The sequence below is a fragment of the Thunnus thynnus genome, chromosome 19 (assembly GCF_963924715.1).
Source record: "Thunnus thynnus chromosome 19, fThuThy2.1, whole genome shotgun sequence".
NCBI lineage: Eukaryota > Metazoa > Chordata > Actinopteri > Scombriformes > Scombridae > Thunnus > Thunnus thynnus.
In genome coordinates this window covers 8336717-8347887 of record NC_089535.1, presented here as the reverse complement: position 1 = coordinate 8347887, position 11171 = coordinate 8336717, and positions in this window count along the sequence as shown.

The following is an 11171-nucleotide window of genomic DNA, read 5'->3' as shown; positions in this document are numbered from 1 at the left end:
AGGCATTAGCCACGAGTCAGTCAGCCATGCGTACACGCACACACATACACAATGAGAGAGATGTTATCCAATAATATTTTAAAATGCATACTAGTCGCACATATTCTTACACTACACTGAGTCAGTGACAACAGAAGTCTAGTAAGGGCTGTTTAACATGTCTTGATAGAAATGGTAACCCGAGCATTATTGTGAATTCCAAAATATGAAACTACTCTATTGTTTTGAGGTGATATCCCCACACAATTATAAATGTTTTCAAAACTTAACACAAAACTGTATTAAAGGATAAGACTGGAGCTATGTTTTTCTTATTGTCAACAAATCCCACGAGAAGACCAAAACCAACAATGTGTTAGTCTGTCTCTCAATACTTTATGACCTCCCCATCCTCCCTGTTGCATTCAGCCACAGTTCCTACTGAGAATGTAAATCTTTAAAAACAAACACATGCTTTCGCGTTAAAAAAGGGCTCAGTAATTTCCTAAAAAAGCTGGGCACTGTAATTTTTTAGCAAAAGTTACTTAAACGAGAGTAAATAATGCATTTGCTGGGAACTAGTTTTAGTGGCGGATTAATACACACATAATTATATTATTACATAGCATTCATTAAATACTGCACTATCAAGTTAAGGTTAAAAGCTGATGAATCCATAGTTAGTTACTTGCCTACTTGTGCTGATTGTGCAGACCTACTGATGACAACATTATGTTTTAGCTGAATAAACTGTCTTGAGCTACAAACAAGATCATACAGATCCAAAATCCAACCCTTTCTCTGAGGATTTTGGAGGATTTCATCAGCTGCGTGGAGGTGCAAGTAGGTGGATAAAAAGCTGGAAACGCCTGGTGAGCTTCTGTGTTTTCACAGCAACACAAAAAATATATTCATACCAGGGTGGATCTGGTTTAAACCATTCCAGACACACACACACACACACACACACACAGAGCGATCATGTAAGGGATGTTTTCAAAATGAGAGAGCCGTCTTCTGGGTTGTGCTCGCTCTGACCTCTGAGTTACATCAGCTTTCAAGCAGGCAGCTGAAGACCAATCCGCCTCAGGCAAGGGGACTGTGTCAGGGGCCAGTGTGTCGCTGTCAGATGTCTTGAAATTTAACTAAAGATCTTTCAAAACTTTCAGAGCTGAAATTTTTGGTCAGTTGTTTACATGACCTCCTATCTTATAACAGCGGCACCTTTTCTTCCTTAAGTTCTGTACTTATAGGTATGTAATATAATAGCAATATTAAACTGTTTGGTTGTTATAAATGCATCTGAATGTTTAACCTACTTGTAAGAAAGTTTACTGTCGTCAGCCGTACAGCTGACCCTGTTTATCTGGGCCACAAGGCAGACTGAGGATGTAACATGAGGACAAAAATGCGTCTGCTGGACTGCTGAAGACAAGGCTGAGATCACACTAGATTTCCAAACCCCTCACTTATTGGAGCTTCCTTTACCCTGCAGAACAATACAGAGAGATGTTGGACTGCAGATGTGTTTACTGAGACTTTTTGTCTCCAGTAGGCCACATTTCTGTTTTTATCTCTCACTGTTTTTTCATTGTTTTTTTTTCCTGATCCATTTTGTCCATGATTAACACATCTTCATTAGTCCTGTGTTTATCCTCAGCAGCATACCTCCTTCCTCCAGTGTCATCATGCAGGAGCTGAATGAAAATGGATGAGGGGTAATTAAGTCTGCGGAGGTCTGCTCAGATGCACAATGGCTCCTCTCTTCATCCTCCTTTCATTTTAGCCTGAGCCTTTTGTCTCTCGCTTGTGTCATTACTTTAACCTCCTGCCTGTATAATCCCGTTGACCCCGTCCTTAAAATGTGTTGCTATCGCAGGAAAGATACCCTGCTGATTGGGTTGCTTTTCAGCCACAAGGTAATTTAGTGCTTGAACATCACCTGAAGTGATTTTTCAATCAGATGAGGACATTTAGCAGAAAAGTGCTGTAATTAATCGAACACTGGGGAGCAACAAATACGTGACTGACCTTGACTGCCTGCCTCTTGACTGCTTTGGGAAGCACTCCACAGACTTTTAAATGCAACAAACTTAAATTCAACTTAACAGTTTGACATTTTAGGAAATACACTCATTAGCTTTTTCGCCTCGAGGTAGATGATAAGACTGAAACCACTAAATGTGTTAATTAGTGAACTGTTATGTGGATTTTGTAACCTTTGGACAGAGCCGGGGTAGCTGTTTCCCGTCTTTGTGCTGAGCTAAGCTAACCGCCTGCTGATGATACCCATACCATACAGAAATGAGACTGGTATTTTATCTACCTCTTGGCAAGAGCAACCATGTCTCCTGGAAATTAGGTTTTTATACAACTATTGAAAGAGTGAGTTTTGAGGGAAACATAATGAGAACAATGAGAAGAACTTACACACTGTCTCACCGATGGAATATTTATTAAATCACGTTTGTCACATATTCAGGTGTGCAGGGATTTTTAAAAAAAAATCAACATAATGAGGAATTGCTAAATAACATATCTGGCTAGTTGCAAAATGTTGATACTGAACATATCAGTAAAATGGTCACTAACAATAAATGTTTAAATGTTTATGCACTCGCACCACTTGGGAAACATTATGGTGTTGGTTTAATACAAAAAACATCAACAGTGACTTGAAGCAAAAGACACAAAGTGCTTACTGTATTGACATTTAATCAAAACAGCCACCTACAAAAGTGCTTTTGTTGCCTAATCTTAACCACACACCAAGCGGCAACTAGCATGGTTTGAAGTACGTATGTACCTTAAAGTGCAAAGTCACTGACCTCCAATTGACTCCCATTAAAAAAAGTCAACTTCTCTCTAGAAATTCTAAGTCAGTAATTTTTCAAAAAGGCCTTATGGTCTCAATTGCTAAATCCAGGCCCTCTAATAAGTGTGTCATTTTAGAAATTATTGCTCTGTCAATAATATTTGAAGACTTATAGTAGCTTTGATGTCTGCCGTGTGGACGTTGATTGACAGCTTTGATTGACAGTTTGTTTGCCTGCTGCTTTCTCTGACTCTGGGACTTGGAGTCGGATTGTTATTGCAATATTTCAGTAAGTTCAATATTCCTTGATAATGATACCTGCCCTGTTAGCACAATTTAGCTGAAATAGCAAACGTTAGCCGTAGTGTGCACCACTAGGTGTTCCCAGTAAGCTAGTCTTATATGGAAGGTCCTGGCCCCAAACAGAAAAGATGGTGTCGTAGCAACTCTGAGCTTCAAAGCAGCTCCAATGCACACCAACGGGTGATATCACACCTCGCTACGTCCATCTTTATATACCTTGTATGCCACACACAGGACTCAAGATGCAAGCCTCAGTTTCCAGTGTTAAAATCTTGCACTTTGTATGCCCTCATCCAACTACCTCCCTTTGATGTCTATGCAGTATATACAAATGTGATTTCTAGCAAGAAAGTGTACAGTATATATACTTCCCACTTCCCAGAATGTCTAATTATTCCTTTCATACTTCAGGGTGATGCATAACAAAACTCAAATGATATGTTTCTTCAGTTGTTTGTGATGACATACAGATACAACAGGAAAGAACCGGGAAGGAGAAAACACGACAGAGATGGTGCCACCATTCTTTCGCTTATCAGAGTCTGAGAGCTGAAGACCCTTATCTCTGGAAAGAAGAATCGGGATCCATCTTAATCCTCCTCAGCTGGAACCCAGACACATCATGCTGCTTCAAAGCTGAAGACTGTACGTGACACAAACACAATTTAGATGACATGAACGGAGGAGACAGAAACCCCTAAAATAGAGTTTATTTGTTTTAGAAAGGGTGGGACTGAGAGAAGTTATGCTTGGTCAAGAGCAGAGATAAGAAGACTGATGTGTGATGTTAAACAGCTGGCTCAATAACTGTATGTTGCAACTGCTCTGAAAACTTGCTCTCTTTTTTTTCTGACAGATGCAGATTCATGAGCCTTTCTGCTGCCTGAATCAAAACACACCTTCATCCTTTTGATATGCTACAGGTTTATCAGCCTTTTTCATGTTGATAAGATGTATTTGGGGGTCATTAGTACATACTTATTAACCGCTTAGGGATGCTTTTAAGGCCACTTAGCTTACCTCAGCGATCTCAGGCTTATCTCATCGCTGAAAACCACAGAAAGATGAAACGCCGCACGGCTTCATAAGGTAGATGTAATAACAGTTTGGGCTGAGTCACTGCAAGCGGTGTGCTCATAACATTGTTTATGTAATCTTTGAAATGGGGTTGTTGGGTCTTTTAATCAGCGTGGCTCAAAGGCATTTGCCCTGCAATTTCTGCTGTTATATGGATTTTCACTCGGGTGTGGTTTGAGGTTGGGTAAGGAAAAGGGGGAGGTAGAGGAGGGCTTGGCGGTTTAGGTGGGTTGATGGGGTAAACTCACATCACTTTAAAGCTGCATAGTTCGGGTAAGGTCTGCTGAACAGTAAACATCATTCTCTCCTGACGTGAATGGGAAGCCAAAACAATCAATTAACTTCAGCCTTCTAATTAAGGAAGGGAATTCACAAGCGAGGTGGCGGGCGTAAGTGTACACTGCTATCTTCTTTCATTCCTGCTCAGCTGCCCTTTTCAAACAGACAACAGAGGGAACTAGTGTGATAGTATGTCAGTGTTGACCTATATCATTCTGACAAGACACATATGCTTTAAGAAATCCTTCAAAAAAAACGTGTGCTGACCCTTAATTTTCCTAATGAACGTAAAGACTAGACTCACAGAAAGCAATGAGAATCTTTCAGGAGAGAGAGAGAGAGAGAGAAGAGATCTAAACTCTTTATTACCCATCATGCTTGGCAGACTGACCCTCCCTGATCCCCTGAAACTACCTGTCAGATAAAGGTCAGCTCTGCTTTCACTCTGACAGGCATGTCTGTGCAAACAACTCCAGGCTAAGACCTTAATCTGCAAACCAAAACAACAGCACTCAGAAAAAAAAAAAAAAAAGAAATCAAGAAAATTATATAAAAAACTGAAAGAATGGAAAGCCCATGTTTACTGAGGCATGCTCACAATGAGGCTGATAAATGAATGTGTGCTGATGTAAGGCAGCCTAGCCGCAGCTAATGAATGAGCGTGAAAGGGTGTGCAGAACTCCAATTTCTTAGGCATTTTTATAAGCACTTGAAGTCAGACTGCGGTTTGACGTTGCATTTCTCACTCTCTTTCATCAATTAGGAGAGCCTCCTTAATTAAACGTCGGGGTTTACAGATGGAGCAGAGGTGATGTTGGGACAGCGCTGGGTGGGTGGGGGGGGGGGATCAGGAAGCCCACTGAGTTTGTAATTAGCAAAGTAATGCAGGACGTCTGACAGCTGGCCAGGATTTTGACTGTTTTATCCTTTGCCTGCCTTCCCCTGTGGCAGGTTGTTATCTGTGCCTTAGAGAGATTTCCCTGACTTCCACTGACCCCCTGATGGGTGCTTCGAAGCTATATCTCAGGCCCTGACAGTGGGGGACCCCTAAACTTTTAGTATTAATCACACAAAAGGATTCCTTGCTTGACTCAGGCATGCAGTCCCCATTGGGCTCTCAGCAAGCATGAGCGAAGATGAAAGCCTGCCTCTTTTTCCTGCTCCGAATGTGCTGTGCACACGCCAACTCTACTGATGAGTGTCCGCTTTTGTTCTACACCGGACCACACACACACACATATACACATGCATAAACACAGCAAACCACACATGAGCTTGAACACACTTCCAAACACCCACAGAGACACTCAGTTAGCCACAGTCAGTCAGACACCCAGTCCCCAATGTGCTGGGAAAACTTTTCAAAACACCCAAAGCTCTGTATCAGAAATGATGAAAAGTGGCTGGCATTTCAAAGGAGCTTTATCACACGGATTTGCCGATGGCTTCAGCGACCACATCAAACATTGTTTGGTATCCTTGTTACAGATGTTTCCCCCCCCTCTAACATTTTGCTTCATATGGACATTGTAAAAGAGATGGAACCAGGGATTATATATTTGTGCTCTCATCACTGTTGAAAACAGGATCTACACGGAAAAGTCATCTTTTCAGAAGTCACTCATAGTGGTAGGACATAACAGAAATTCAGTTTCTTTGATGTGTTTCCAAATCTGACTTTTCAGCGTGGATACTGAGCATATCCTAAAATGCATCCATTTTAATGAATCGCACTGGTAGAGCAGATGTGTATCCCAACAAAGCAGACCCACATATGGAATACGTTTGGGGAAATTATTGGTTAAGCACTGTAAGCTACTCTTTGCAAGCATCCTGCGTACAGTCTGGAAGGACAACAATGCAAGAAAAAGCCCACAACAAGGAAAACAAAGTGAAATGCACAATCCCCACCAGTTAAGAAAGCCTTGCTGAAAATTTAAATCAGGAAATAAAATCTGAAGAGAAATCTCAGTCCAGTCAGTATCCTTGAGTTACACAGGATTTTAATGGCTGCAGTTCACTGTGTAGCACACCAGTCAAAAGTTTGGACGCACCTTCCCATTCACTCGAATGAGACAATGTGTCCAAACCTTTGACTGATACTGCATATGTGCCATCATTATTGGGAGCTTTGGCCAGCCAGCAAAGGCAGAACAAACGGCACAGCTCTGTGTCATGTATAGCCTTTAAGGTACAGTCAGTGGCAAAGGTATTAGCTAAATAACTGTTTGGGAGCAGAGCAGATAAAAACACAAGCCCTCAAGTGACTGGATTAGCTACAGTCCACTTTTTGTCAGGGCAGTAATTATAATTGGCCTATGCCAGCTACTTCTCAATCCTCAGACCTTGTCATCTTAATCTCTACTAATCCTCCTTTGTGTTTGCAGAAATTAGTTTGTGAAGTGGGCTCAATCTAGGTCAATCCTTCGGGCACTTTGGAAGGAGTCTGACGGGGTTTGTTTATGTATGTGTGTGTGTGTGTGTGTGCGAGTCCCCCGTGACAGATTTGATGGGAGGTTGTATGAAGGGAGGACGGAGCAGGGGTGCAGTGGTGGGCACTGAGTTGGGCAAACACCTATTATCACCATTTTAATTGGAGATTAGTGGGAGGATTTAGCTGCAGAGTCTGCAGGGAGGCAGACAGCAGTGGGTGCTGGCAGAACTCTGTGGTCATGACTTTGTGTGTGTACCCTATATAAGCCTGCAAATCTGTTTATGCTCAATGTAGAGAAAAAAATCTGAAAAGGGTCTATTTGGGGGAATGCTGAGAAGATACTTATTTTCTTCTTTCTCCATCGCCCTCTTTTTTCTCCCTGTGAAATATAAAGAAACTGAGAGAGGATAGAAGGAAATGACAGACAATTTCAATTATATTGCAAATTGACTGCCTTTTGACAAAGTCACCAGCAATATTCTTTCAGCGGATTCCAGCGGCGGTGACGGAAATAGGTCGGATCATGAGCAGGAAAATAACACTGGATGAAAAATGGCCAGAAAAGAGAGGTGTGGAACATTTGTGACAATATTGTGAGTCGGCTGGGGGGGGGGCATGCAATACCTGATGTTGACAGAGCTGTCCACCTGCCCAGTGATGGAGGTTAAGGGTTTAGTTGTGAAACTGTGTCAGAGAAAGAAGAAGCAGTCCAGCACATAAACCTTCAAAAAAACCACTTCATTGTTCTCTTTTGATTGTATTAAACAAATGAGATATACAGTTTTAAAGTGAAATTTAGAGGTTTGTAATATTTGGCTGGCTGTTTCCATCAAAGCTAAGCTAATTGGCTGATGATGTTAACTTCATATTTACCATACAGATGTGAGAGTGGTATCGATGTTCTCAACAAACACTCAGAAAGTGGGTTTTTTTTTTTTTGCAAATTGTCGCACTATTCCTTTAAAGTGAGCTATCTAATGAATTCTGCATGTCAAGTTAAAATGTGTAAATTATAAAACTGCATGAATTTCTCCACCTTATATATATATATATATATATATATATATATATATATATATATATATATAAAGATTAAAGCAAGTGAACAGTTGACAGTGCTGCCTATCAGAGACCAAGCACACTCAGGCTGAATCAGCAGCCTTAGTGCAGGTGCTAATTGATAAGATTTTTTTTTTAAAATTTTTTGTTATCTCATAAGCACAGCACCTTCAGGTGTTACCTTGTGACTACTGTCATATGGCTCCAAGGTGAAAAGTGGACTCTGTTTAATCTCACGTGTTTAAATTGCTGGAAAGTGCAATGCCATAAACATGCAGGGATATAACCTTGGTCAGAGTATGTTTGAGTGTGATAACGCACAAGGCCCTCAGTGCTAATGACTAATAGGCAGGAGAGCTGAGGAGGATTTAGCATGATATACTGTAGCTTAGGATAGTTAATGTGCTTGAAAGAATGTCTTTTTATCTTGCTTATTTCCCTCTTTTCCCACAACTGTCTCTTCTCAACAGCTCTTTCCACCTCCCTGCCTCTCATTTCTCACTGTCCTCCCAACCATCTATTCCTCAACTCTGGTAATTGCTTTCCTGATGTTTGATAAATTTAAGCCTGTTGAGGAGATTGCAGGAAGGTCATGGAATAAGTTCCCCTTCCTATTCAAGAGGCAACTGTTGGAGGCAGATTTTAAACCCTACTCTAAATTTGTATTATTCAAAGGAATAGCTTATTCATTTTCTTGCAGAGATTTAGATGAGAAGATGAAAACCACTCTCATATTGGCACGCTAAACATGAAGCTAAAGCCAGCAGATGATTAGCTTAGCTTAGCAAAAAGACTGCAAAGAGGTGGAAACAGCTAGCCTGTCTCTCTCCAAAGGTAACAAAGTCAGCCTATCAACACCTCCCAAGCTCACTAATTAACAATATCTTGTTTTTAAAATCTGAAGAAAAGGCAAATTGTGTGTTTTTGGGTGTAACATTACTGTGAAGTTGCCAGGCAACCGGCAGAAATGGCCAAGAAATAGTCTGGCATATAACACCCTGCAAAACTACAATTTCCCTTGTGACTGTACAGATATTAGTGGTATCAATCTTCACATCTAACCCGAATTTCCCCAAAATGTTGAACCATTTCTACAATTTAAATGTTCCATGTTCCCCATGATGGGTCTCACATGACATTGCTCGCTCACATGAATTCCCTCTGGTATAAAAAAGGATATTATCTTCACAGCCTCAGGTGCTAGTTGAACAGGGAGTCAGGGGACTTTGGGAAAGTCTAAATAATCCTATTGTATTTTTTTTTAGATGCATGGCTCCAGAATGAAGCAATCCTCTGTATAACACCTTCCCCTGCAGTTCTCATCCTACCCAAAAGCTTCACACCCATTAATCCTCCGCAGTTAGAAACTAGAGCATCTTTTATCAAACTGTGAAGGCATGGGAGGCTGCAGAATTTGTGAAGGGAAAATCTCCTTAGTGGTTTCTAAATGTGTTAGTTTGCATTTTTGCATTGCAAATCATCTCGCAGACAATTTGTGGTTTGTTTTACATTTCATCTTGCCTCACCCGTCTTTACATTTTGTTCAAAATGTATAGTTTAAACATGTCATTCATTATGAATCGTTACTCTATCCATCGCAAACTCTGACACTGTCTCTCCGTCCGTCTTTCAGCCATTTACAGCCCAGGAGACACTGACCCGCTCTTCAACTTTCAACTCTTCTCGACTCTTGTGTGTGAGAGCAGCAGCAGCAGCCGCAGCAGCAGCAGAAATTCTCCATCTATCAGATCACATGCAGGGAGTACACGCAACCCCACACTCTCTCATGACTAATCAGCTGGAACAGTTTTTATTCCCTAAACCCTGCACAACACCCTCTCCCACAGGCTGCGAACTATTGACTTTACCTCACAATGTGCCCGCCATCTGGAACTGACCGAACTAAATACGTATCACGTTTGGATAAGAACAAAATCTAACAACTTTAAAGTACGTCACCGCTCCAGACTAAACAAAACATATTTTACACTTAAACTTGTCTCTGTTTTCTGTCATTCTAAGATGGATATCTTTGGGGAACAAAATGAGGAGTTTGATGATTTAGCTTTGGACTACAGGAAAATTGTGCTGATCTTTCTTTTTTTATTATTTTCTGTCATTTCACAGACTAAACAATTGATTGACAAAACACAAACAAAAAAAACACTCAAGATCCACTCACAGTACTGGCTTTGTTTTTTTTTTTTTTCAACTGCCTGCATCAGCAGATGGAGAACAATCAGTTGTCATGGAGACAACTCTCCATGTTTTGCTGACTCTATCCGGTGATTAAGACTGTGAGATGTGATTTTAAGCTCCAGAAAAAGCTGGTACGTGGACACTGAGTAACTAATCTAAAGAAGTGAGGTGAAAAACCTCACTCAACATTCACTTACTAGCTTTTTTCTGTGGCTTAAAACCACATCTCATGGTCTTCATCAGATAGAGTTTGCTCAGTCAGCTCTTGAAAAAAGCTAGTACTGTAAGTGGACCTAGTTTTATGAGCGGTTTTTGTGTTTGTGATTGTGTGTGTGTGTGTGTGTGTGTGTGTCAAATTACAAATTTCCAAGGTCAAGAACGAATATTCATGCTGAAAGAATGAATAATTGAAAAAACAAATGAAGAGATGAATCCATGATGAAAATAATTGTTAGTTGAAGCACAAAATAACAGAGTACCATACCACCATAATACTTTCAATTTGTGATACAAAGCAGTTTTTCATTGGATATTTACATTATTTTTTTCTGTCCTAATTACAGCTAAATATGCACCGAGGCTCCAGTTTTTATTTCTTCCTCTCCTCTCCTCTCCTCTCCTCTCGTGTCCATTAGCCATCTCTAAGTAATGCTGACCTGCTGACTGAGTCACCACTTTGGCTTCGGTCCAGTCCAAATGAGCCCACTTTGGCCCTCGTTCCAGCACGGATGCCTCTGGCCTGGCGTCGGTCCATTTGTGATGGAGCAGGTTCACTACCTCGGAGATCACTCAAGGTCACCGTGCAATACTCACGTTTCTGTTTCCTGAGGCAAGTAGTAAGACGTGTTTTTTTTCTGTCCCTGTATCTGGCCATAGAGAGAATTGAACTTTGTCAGTGTCATTAAATATCTCGGAGCCAGAGCCTGATGGCAGACCTTCTTATGGGCTTTATCTTCAGCTTGTGAAGCCAGTTTGATATGGTATTGCTCTGTGTTGTGAGCATCTATCCCAGAATGCCCCTGGGGC